Genomic DNA, 11,172 nt, shown 5'->3' with positions numbered 1-11,172 from the left:
GGAAATTGCGGTCTCTAAAGAATGAGGCCATCTGGTGTGTTCTGTGGTGGAACTGGTCCTCCTGGGAGCAGATACGGCGAAGGCGGAAGAATTGGGAATACGGGATGGCATTTTTGCAAGAGGTAGGGTGGGAAGAGGTGTAATCCAGGTAGCTGTGGGAGTCAGTGGGTTTGTAAAAAATGTCAGTATCAAGTCGGTCGTCATTAATGGAGATGGAGAGGTCCAGGAAGGGGAGGGAGGTGTCAGAGATGTTTCAGGTAAATTTAAGGTCAGGGTGGAATGTGTTAGTGAAGTTGATGAATTGCTCAACCTCCTCGCGGGAGCACGAGTATGGATAGCAATTTAAAATGGTAGGCAAGGATGTCATCTTAGAATGCTGATGTTGCTCTTTCAACTATTGAATTTTAAAATGATTAGAAGCAGGTGAAGGGCGCAGGTAATTCCCGGTAACCAATTCTGGGGATCTTAACTGACTTGTGAGGGACCTGTGTATTCAGCACTACAATAGTCATGGCTATTTGAGGTAAGGCCAAACTGATTTGTGCAAGTCCTTCAAGTGTTTGAGGTAAACTAGAACTGGAACAATGCTGTCATGAACTTAACCTTGTCCTTCATAACCATTTTACATTCACAGGGTCATTAACCTGATTCATTAATTCTGGGTAGAATCTTCCCTGGTGGTTGTGAGCACTGATGAGAAATTTAGGGGACTATGATAAGAATGAAAACATCCGATTCTCAACGTCAAGAAACTTTTTCCTAATTTTCCCCACATACCTAAAGTGGTGACATCTGAATCTCACCACTGAGCAGCGACTATAATATTTCCATGCGTTTACATCTCACTAAAGTGCCAGCTCACCTCATTCTATGCCATTTCTCCTCTCATTCACCAAGAAAATAGATGGCACAAATTCCTGAGATATATACCAGACCAGGTACCTGGTGGCTGCAGTTTGTGTGATGCTTGTCCTGGTCATTGGGCAACTATTCCTTCTCAACAAAGTTGCTGCACGCTCCATGGTTACCTGCTTCCTCAAACTCTCACCCACACCAGTCCGCATCGACAAACACCAAGTCTCGCCACATTATCATGCCTGCTGGAGAACCATATCTGAAACCACCTCAGACCTTTAACATTTTACTTTGTAGCTGAGGTAACATATGACGTGCAATCTTCTGCCAGGTTGCTTTGTGCACAGGGTTATTCATGTATCAGAATGCAGCTTCTGGCTCTTAGTCTGCTAGGTAAAAAGCCATTCCTGATGAAGGGCTTTTGCCCAAAACGCCAATTTTCCTGCTCCTTGCATGCTGCCTGAGCTTCTGTGCTTTTCCAGCACCACTCGAATCCAGACTGCTATCTCAGTCCTCATGCAATTTAGCAGCTACTTGGTGGCTGCCAGCCTCTGTGTAATTCACATTTCTATCTGAGCACACGTTAACTGACTTCAATACTGACCTACAGAATGCCAGACTCTGTATGGGTCGCATTGCTTTCTTCGCACACTTTCAGGGTCTTCAGTGCTCAGTGAAAGGATGCCAGCCTCTGTGACTTGCATTAATTTCTAATACAGAATGTAAATATTGGGTCTTTTTATTTTTGTGGTCTTTAAAATTGTGGGTGGAAATGAAGAAGAATTGTCATAAACCAGTAGTTTAAAGAATTACTGCATGACACTTATGGCAGGGATAATGCAAACAACTATTTGAGGAAGTAGTGATTGAAGTTTGGGTTGTGGGCGATCTGGAGTACAGGTGTACCTAGGTGGCAATAAGAAATTGATTGGCCTAAGGACTAGTAACCAGTGATAGATGTCAAAAGCTTTTACTTGCCACCAAATATGTGATGGTTTCACACACTGAACAGCTTGGGGTTGAGAAGAAGACACAGAGAGAAGTGATTTGTTCTCCACCACTTTCTTTGGTCGCTGCAGTCAGAACCCACTTCAAACATGAAGAAAGCTAGTCCACCTTTCCTTCAGCAGTTGTTGTAAGCTGTGACTTTTAGCTGATAAGTCAGATGCCTTTTATAAGTGAACCAGCCAACTTATTTGTCATGTATCCGAAAAAAGACGACTGATGGTTCTGATCATCATATGAATCACCTCAAGAACCCATGAATGGGAACCACTGGATTACCTCACAACTTTCCTCTGCCCATAATCTATTTTGCCCTATTTGTTTGTCTGTCTGTCTATATATGTGTAAGGCGGAGTTTATAAAGGGATTAGAGTTTTAGTTTCTTGCATGTCAAGGTTTACAACTGTGAGAAATGGTCCCAGCCACAGCAGAAGTTGTTGTCACTGCTGCTGTGATGGAGAGAAATTGCAGAGTAACAGATGCATGAGCACACACAAGATCAGCAGCAAACTCCAGTGACTGTTGAACAATCTCCATTCGAAGAACTTGCAGCTGCAGGTCCTCTCAGGATGTGGAAGAGATACAGGAAGCCTTGATGCCATTTCCTCCAGATGAGCAAGCCACTGTGTTGTTGAGGATTTCCTGGGACCCTGCCTCAGAACTTTTCCAACTGCTGGAGTGTAACCTAAAGGGTTGTGTGAATAGTCCACCACAGTGTCATTAAAGGTGACAGCTGCACTAAATCTGTAAGCAACTGGCTGCTTCTTTTGGAGATCCTCTGGATCCTTTGGAGACTTGTGTACGAACTCTCAATTCTCAGCCCACAAATGGATCAAGGCTGTTACCAATACAATGCCAGATCAGAGCACTCCATCTTATTTCCTCATGATATGGTCTGTGTTGCAGTCTGGGCTGTTTGCTTCGCCAGCATAGCTGACTTCACCCAGTGTTAGGGCACCACTGTACACTTAGAGTCATAGAGCTATAGAGATGTACAGCATGGAAACAGACTCTTCAGTACAAATTGTCCATGTCAACCAGACATCCCAACCCAAACTAGTCACACTTGCCAGCACCTGGCCCCGATCCCTCTAAATCCTTTCTATTCATACACCCATCCAGATGTTTTAAATGTTGCAAGTGTACAAGCCTTCACCAGTTCAATGTATCTATGTATCTGCGACTTTCCCCCTTCCTATAACTGCCATCCATCACATCACCTTGCTCTTGGAAATTCCTCATTGCCTCTAACTGTCTCTGCACCGCACCAATTAATCTGATAGGATTTGCAAACAACAGTATTTATTGCGGATATAATCTGCAGTAACCTGTAAACTCTCCCTAAACTCCCACATCCGACAAGAAGATATCACTCTACTAAAGGCCATTTTTGCTTTTTGCAGACCCAGAAAATAACACTGCCGTATTCATCTACAAAACACTGCTCCAGGTTAAATTAATACTTACGGCATATATTTTAAGTTTAGTCAAGAGACATATCTCAATAAAACATATAAGCAAGAAAGAACCCACTCTACTTACTACTGCAGACTGATTGTAAGGCCACACTTAAAATCCACTTATCTGTTTCTGTGCAGTGACCTCTCCCAAACAGGTTCCTCCAAGAAAGACACAGAATCTATAGCAAAAGATCACAGTGTCATGTAATTAAGATGATATATTGAACAAACCTAGATAGCTGTTAAGTCTTTCATCTTTTAACATAGAACATAGAACATAGAACATAAGCGCAGTACAGGCCCTTCAGCCTTCGATGTTGCGCCGACCTGTCATACCAATCCGAAGCTCATCTAACCTATACCATTCCATGTACGTCCATATGCTTGTCCAATGACGACTTAAATGTACTTAAAGTTGGCGAATCTACCACCGTTGCAGGCAAAGCATTCCATACACTTACTGCACTCTGAGTAAAGAAACTACCTCTGACATCTGTCCTATATCTATCACCCCTCAATTTAAAGCTATGCCCCCTCGTGCTCACCGTCATCATTCTTGGAAAAAGGCTCTCCCTATCCACCCTATCTAACCCTCTGATTATCTTATATGTCTCTATTAAGTCACCTCTTAGCCTTCTTCTCTCTAATAAAAACAGCCTCAAGTCCCCCTGCCTTTCCTCGTAAGACCTTCCCTCCACACCAGGCAACACCCTAGTAAATCTCCTCTGCACCCTTTCCAAAGCTTCCACATCCTTCTCATAATGCGGTGACCAGAACTGTACACAATACTCCAAGTGCGGCCGCACTAGAGTTTTGTACAGCTGTAGCATAACCTCATTGTTCCAGAATTCAATCCCTTGATTAATAAAAGCTAAAACACTGTATGCCTTCTTAACAACCCTGTCAACCTGGGTGGCAACTTTCAAGTATCTGTGTACCTGGATACCGAGATCTTTCTGCTCATCTGCACTACCAAGGATCTTACCATTAGCTCAGTACTTTGAATTCCGGTTACTCCGACCAAAGTGAATCACCTCACACTTGTCCGCATTAAACTCCATTTGCCACCTCTCAGCCCAGCTCTGCAGCTTATCTCTGTCTCTCTGTAACCTACAACATCCTTCGTCACTATCCACAACTCCACCGACCTTAGTGTCTTCTGCAAATTTACTAACCCACCCTTCTACGCCCTCATCCAGGTGGTTTATAAAAATGACGAACAGCAGTGGACCCAACACCGACCCTTGCGGTACATCACTGGTAACTTGACTCCAGGATGAACATTTCCCATCAACCACCACCCTCTGTCTTCTTTCAGCAAGCCAATTACTGATCTAAACTGCTATATCTCCCACAATTCCATTCCTCCGCATTTAGTACAATAGCCTACTGTGGGGAAGCTTATCGAACGCCTTGCTGAAATCCATATACACCACATCAACCGTTTTAGTCTCATCTACCTATCATTTTAGAGTGGATTGCAGGTTTCAGAACCAGAATTCTGTGTCTTATGGTCCTGCTCCACAGCTATCTGATGAAGGAGCTGTGCTCTGAAACCTAGTATTTCCAAATAAACCTGTTAGACCATGACCTGGTGTTGTGTGATTTTTAACCTTGGGAAAATAGGCCCACAGCTGACACTCTATTGCAAATCCAGTTGCTCATTTGTAAATATATTTACATGCCTGATTTATAGTCTGTGTATCTGCCATTAAGTAAGTGCCAAGTTACACAGATTATTAGTGTTTAATGTCATTCCATCTTAGAACACTGTGTGGGAGAGCTACCATTTCAGAATCACACAGTGAAGGATAATATCTTCTGCTTGCACTCATGTTGTGCCTAACCCTATACCAGTCTATCATGCAGAAGGTTATGTTCCTCCTGCTCAAAGTCCTCATCTTCCTGCCCAGATGACTCTCCCAGCTCTTCCACATCTATCCTGTCCCCTATTTTTCTGTTCCAATTCTGTACCGCACAGCATTATACGGCACACTGTGTCTGGAGTGCACTTCAAGGACTCCAAATCAATCCAAGCAGCAGAACCTCATCCTCAGGAAATCTGTGAATTGCTTCATGGTGGCACTGGTTGAAGCGTGGGCTGCCTTGTATCTCTGCTCAGTTTGAGTCAGGGGGATGGTTAATGTATCATCAGCCATTGTTATAGAACACAGTAACCATAGTAACCAGTCCACAAACTGAAGCATGAACATGAGAGTGATCAAGGATATTGTCATGGCAGCTCTCAAGGTATCAGGCTCAGAATATTAAGGTATGGTAACAATGATCACAGATTACATGCACATTGTTGGATGATTTCTCTGTTGATGAAGTCAGCTGCTGTGTGATATGGTGCTCTTAATATGTGATCATTGTTACCATATCTTAGTAGTGTGGGCCTGATACCCTGAGAGCTGCCACGACTATATCCTTGATAACTGTCATGTTCATGCTTCATATTGAGTGCTGTATATTTTGCAAGAATGGTTGCTGTGCTCCATAACAATGGCTGATGATACATTAAGCATCCCCCGACTCAAACTGAGTGGAGTGCCACAAGGATCGGTGCTGAGTCCAAAACTTCTCGTCATTTACATAAATAATTTGGACGTGAATATAAAAGGTACAGTTAGTAAGTTTGCAGATGACACCAACATTGGAGGTGCAGTGGACAGCGAAGAAGGTTACCTTAGATTACAATGGAATCTTCATCAGTTGGGCCAATGGGTTGAAGAGTGGCAGATGGAGTTTAATTTAGATAAATGTGAGGTGCTGCATTTTGGGAAAACAAATCTTAGCAGGACTTATACACTTAATGGTAAGGTCCTAGGGAGTGTTGCTGAACAAAGAGACCTTGGAGTGCAGGTTCATAGCTCCTTGAAAGTGGAGTCGCAGGTAGATAGGATAGTGAAGAAGGTGTTTGGTATGCTTTGCTTTATTGGTCAGAGTATTGAGTACAGGAGTTGGGAGGTCATGTTGTGGCTGTACAGGACATTGGAATATTGTGTGAAATTCTGGTCTCCTTCCTATTGGAAAGATGTTGTGAAACTTGAAAGGGTTCAGAAAAGATTTACAAGGATGTTGCCAGGGTTGGAGAATTTGAGCTATACGGAGAGGTTGAATAGGCTCAGGTTGTTTTCCCTGGAGTGTCAGAGGCTGAGGGGTGACCTTATAGAGGTTTATATGATCATGAGGGGCATGGATAGGATAAATAGACAAAGTCTTTTCCCTGGGGTGGGGGAGACCAGAACTAGAGGAATAGGTTTAGGGTGAGAGGGGAAAGATATAAAAGAGATCTAAGGGGCAACCTTTTCATGCAGAGGGTGGTACATGTATGGAATGAGCTGTCAGAGGAAGTGGTGGAGGCTGGTACAATTGCAATATTTAAAAGGCATTTGGATGGGTATATGAATAGGAAGGGTTTGCAGGGAAATGGACTATTTGCTGGCAGGTGGGACTAGATTGGGTTGGAATACCTGGTCTGCATGGAAGAATTGGACAGAAGGGTCTGTTTCTGTGCTGTACATCTCTATGACTCCAATATGATCCTGCCCCACTTGTTGCCGGATGAAGGAGCAGTGCTCTGAAAGCTAGTACTTCCAAATATACCCATTGGACTATAACCTGGTGTTGTGTGATTTTTAACTTTGTCCACCCCAATCCAACACTGATATCTCCACATCATGGCTATTTGCCCTAAGCAGCTTTCCTTTTGGTATCCCTCCCACTGTGAGTACTGTGAATGGCCATCTCCTGGCTAGCAACATTTGATCTGGTGTTTGGCTGGATTTGAAAACTGGCACTGTTACTGTGAATTCTGGAAGATCCTGAAAGTGGTGATCATGTCTGAGCAGAAGATAACATGATCGGGATGTCATGGAGATATTATGCATAACTAAAGAGGCCATAGTGTGGGAAAATGCATTAGTGCTCAGAAAAAGAAATCTTCCAGAAAATTCACCGGAATTGATACTTAGCTGATTTCTGGTAAAGTTCAGGTGTAAGGCAATTGTACGATGTACATCCTGTTCAAGACACCAGCCACTACACACTAGACAATCCTGGGGCTTTCCTCCTGTGATAGTTGGGCACTGCATGAGTTGGGGTACAGCACCCCTGCTAATGATATTTGGTTTAATTTTGATAAGTTTCTGATGTGAATTCACATTAGTCCTTTCATTATGTTTTGTTACAGAGCACCAGCAGGGGCTGCTTAACCTGCTCACCGTATATTCAAAAGGGGATAGTGGCATGAACGATGCAAACACATGTTGGAAGGAGGCAGGATTGCATGGTCAGATGATAGGATAGCACGTCGTACAAGATGGGGACATGGAAGCCCTGTCTATTTACACATCAAGGCTGATTTGTGAACCTATTCAGGGTTTCTTTGTGAGGGCTACAGGAGAACTCTCGCTGCTTGTGCAGGGCTGACAAGGAATTCCGAGACAGGCAAGGTTACCAGATTTTCCTCAGCCTTGCATTGCTCACTGTCTTGCTGCTGTTGAGAAATAAATAGTGTAAGGCACCTCATGCATTGAAACAAAAATGACATTATGCCACTGATGATGTTTTCAGGCTGCAGTTCATGAATTCAGAAAGTGCCTCCCCACCTTACCTGGGAACCTCGTCCAGGCCTGAAACTTTTACACTTGTTTCAATGCTGTAGCTTGGAGGTGGAAACTGCATATTTTGGATTTAACACCTTGACCAATACTGCTTGAGTTAAAATAAGGTCTTCCTCTCTGCCTGAATTCTCATAACGCAAATGAGACTGTCACTCAGCTGTGTGATGTTCTCAGAGTTATATACTTATCTTGGGAGCAAACATTTGGATGATGCATTGTTGCTTTTGTTCTTGCTCTTCTTAAAAAAATCTTCCTAAACTGAAGTATGAGGAGGTAGTAATACAGTTTGGATAATTCCCAAAGCTTTCGTTATGCTTTCAATTTGTGACTTGTGTCTGTTTGAAAAGCCTAGGGGTCCACTTGGACTCCTAAACCTATCACTGTCAACTGTATGAACTAACTCAGCAAAGGTTAACCCATCACACATCAGTCCTTATCACTTCCTTTTATGGTTGAGAGGCAACATGCTAGATTTTGCTATTTGTAAACTGTTGTTCTATCTCTTCTGTTGCTTATTAAAGGAAAATTGGTAAATCAAACCTCCTGTGCATCTATAGTAAGAATAGATAGTAAACAGTGTTTTCGTCAAACATCAAAATAAGATAAAATGTGCAGTGATTTTTGAGGTGGTTTTATTGGCTAAAATAATGTTCATTCATGCACAATATAACATAAATGGAATAAAATTTTTGGTTTAAGTGTTTGCCTAATGCACCACTGCTATGAAGTACATTATTTCAAGTGTGTTGATAGCTAATATGATTAGTGGCAAAAAAGATCACTTGAAACTATAGGAAAGATGTTGTTAAACTGGAAAGGGTTCAGAGAAGATTTACAAGGATGTTGCTGGGATTGGAGAGTTTGAGCTATAGGGAGAGGCTGAATAGACTGGGGCTTTCAATCCTGGAGCGTTGGAGGATGAGGGGATATCTGGTTGGCTTGGATGAGTTGGACCAAAGATGCTGTACATCTCTATGGCTCTACAGTTTACTTAAGTTGGATCAGTCCCTCAATAAGTGGCTTAATTTGGAATTTGATACTTCTGCTGTAATATAGTAGAACTGATTAATTAATAATGTAAATGAAAGTCAGTGGTATTTAAACCATGTAGGGTTAATGGCAACATTTTCTCCCTCATATCTGCACATGTTAAAATGGGTGCTCACCCTCAGCAGGCAGGAGTTCCATCCTATACAACTTTACTGTGGAAAGAAAAACTTTTGAGAATACCCCTCTAGGGCTTAAAAAGCTATGTCCAGCTGAAATCTGCTTTACTAGTCTGTTTATTGCTTTTGTCATGGATAGATTCTCAGTGACCTGGATGGGTGCTGTAAAATCCTGTGCATATTGCAAACTCAGCATTCCACCCTGTCCTGGGAATTAAGAATAATAAAGTCTTAGCGAAAAACAAACATTCAATGGTCACAGTGAAGTCATGCACATTTCTGCTAAGCATGCAACAAACTCTTCGAATTTCTTCAAATGTCAGGGATACTTGCAAACACCAATGTTTAGTTCATCCCTCACACAGCTAGAGTGAAATCATTGTATTATCAAATAAATGAAAATTCAATTGCAGTTATGGAGTTATGAAAGAAAAGATCTATATAGAAATGAGCTATAATGAGAAGAAATGATTCCTGTTAAAGGATTTGTATTTGGTGCAAAGCCATCATGAACTGCTGACGTGAATGATATTAACACAAATGTTTATTATTTATTGCAAATCCACAAATATGTTCTTCAAGATTAATAAGCAGAAGCAATCTTTCCCTTCTATTACAGAATAGTTTCTGAATACTGCAACAAATGTCTGCCCCAAAGAATATTTGTAGCAAATTATAAAATAATTTCTTTCTGATGTTAGAAATCTGTAACTAGATCTATAAACAGTAAAAGATGAAAAGACAGACATAGAAGGTGCCAAGGAAAAGTCTTTAAACCTGAAAAATTGGCTGATTGATTGGTGTCTCTTGACAGATGCTGTACATGTTGCTGGATGAGATTTTGTGCATTCGCTTTGATAACATATCACGTTGTGTTAACTTGCAACTCTTTTAAATTCAAATAAGGCTGCCTTCCCAGAGTTATGAGCATGAATTGAAAAGGCAAAAATAATTTTCTGATAGAAGCTAAATATGTTAAATTATTTTTTTGTTCCTGTTATAAATATTGACAGGAGAATTCCAAATACATAATTCTAAATCTGCTGTGTAGAATATAAGTTTCACATATTAACAACTTATTAATCGTTTGGATGTTCTGAATATTTGAGGACAGACTAGGTGCTGAGAAAGGGTGAATTATCATGTCAGGATGCAAAGTCAATGCTTTCATTTTGCAATTGGATATTCTGAAGGGCAGCTGAAATGACAGAGTAGCACCTCATGCTACATCATGACAAGTAGGAAATGAAACTCATTAGTCAATCGACAGCAATTTTACTTGGGCTTTTAGATTTTTCGAAATAATGCACAGGAACCAGAGGTTTAAGAGCCTTGTCATAAAAAGGAACAGCAGAAACAGAAAGAGCTGCAGTTACAGAGAATAGGACAGCAGGACCTTGGGGCCAATGGTGAGTGGGGTAGAGGGCATCTTCCAGTATGTGCATACAATCAGAGGCTCAGGCAAATTCAATTGGTAGTGTCTCTGAAGACTATGCTTCACCAGGGGGACTGTCACCCATCTGTGCAGTATGTGGGAGGACAGGCTGAGTCACATGGGAGGTGTTAGCCACCCAATTTGTGTGGTATTGATGGTCAGTGTTGTGCGCTGAACATCTACAACTGCAGTTTTTACGAACAATCAACTGTAAATATTTGTCAGGCCTCCCCATTTTCTACTGTCCAATGCATTAAAGTGGGAGCCAGCAACCTATTCAAGAGAACCAGTCAATTTTCCACAACAATTTGAACAGCTAAGCTGTAAGAGAATGTTTCAGGGCCATTGCTGGATTATCCCAGGTGCAGGGTATCATTGACTGCAATGTCTTCAAACTAGCCACTAGGGCCTTCACCAACAGGAAGGTTTTCCATGGCTGTGTTCACAACTACACTGTGACCACTGCAGATGGGTACATAGTTCCTGGGAAATAGACACAAAACCTGTATACTTCAGCAGTCCCAGTTCTCCTAGAATGTTTTTTCTTTCCCACCACAATCACCCCTCACCAAGTGCTATCCTTTGTAAGGATGTCTACTTGTCCTGTGAGGAACACAAGAACA

General features: G+C 41.9%; 1 long non-coding RNA gene across 1 annotated transcript in view; it reads left to right on the top strand.

The window, feature by feature from the left end:
• The window catches only part of LOC122548650, a 19,857-nt gene extending 11,394 nt beyond the window's left edge, over positions 1-8,463 (top strand). Inside the window, exon 3 of the long non-coding RNA XR_006311290.1 lies at positions 7,516-8,463. This is a non-coding gene — a long non-coding RNA (uncharacterized LOC122548650). The remainder of the gene's footprint in view (positions 1-7,515) is intronic.
• Positions 8,464-11,172: the final 2,709 nt, after the last annotated feature.

This window comes from Chiloscyllium plagiosum, chromosome 3, assembly GCF_004010195.1.
Source record: "Chiloscyllium plagiosum isolate BGI_BamShark_2017 chromosome 3, ASM401019v2, whole genome shotgun sequence".
Classification (NCBI taxonomy): Eukaryota; Metazoa; Chordata; class Chondrichthyes; order Orectolobiformes; family Hemiscylliidae; genus Chiloscyllium; species Chiloscyllium plagiosum.
Note: the sequence above shows the minus strand (reverse complement) of the source record. Positions and strands in the feature narration are given on the sequence as shown.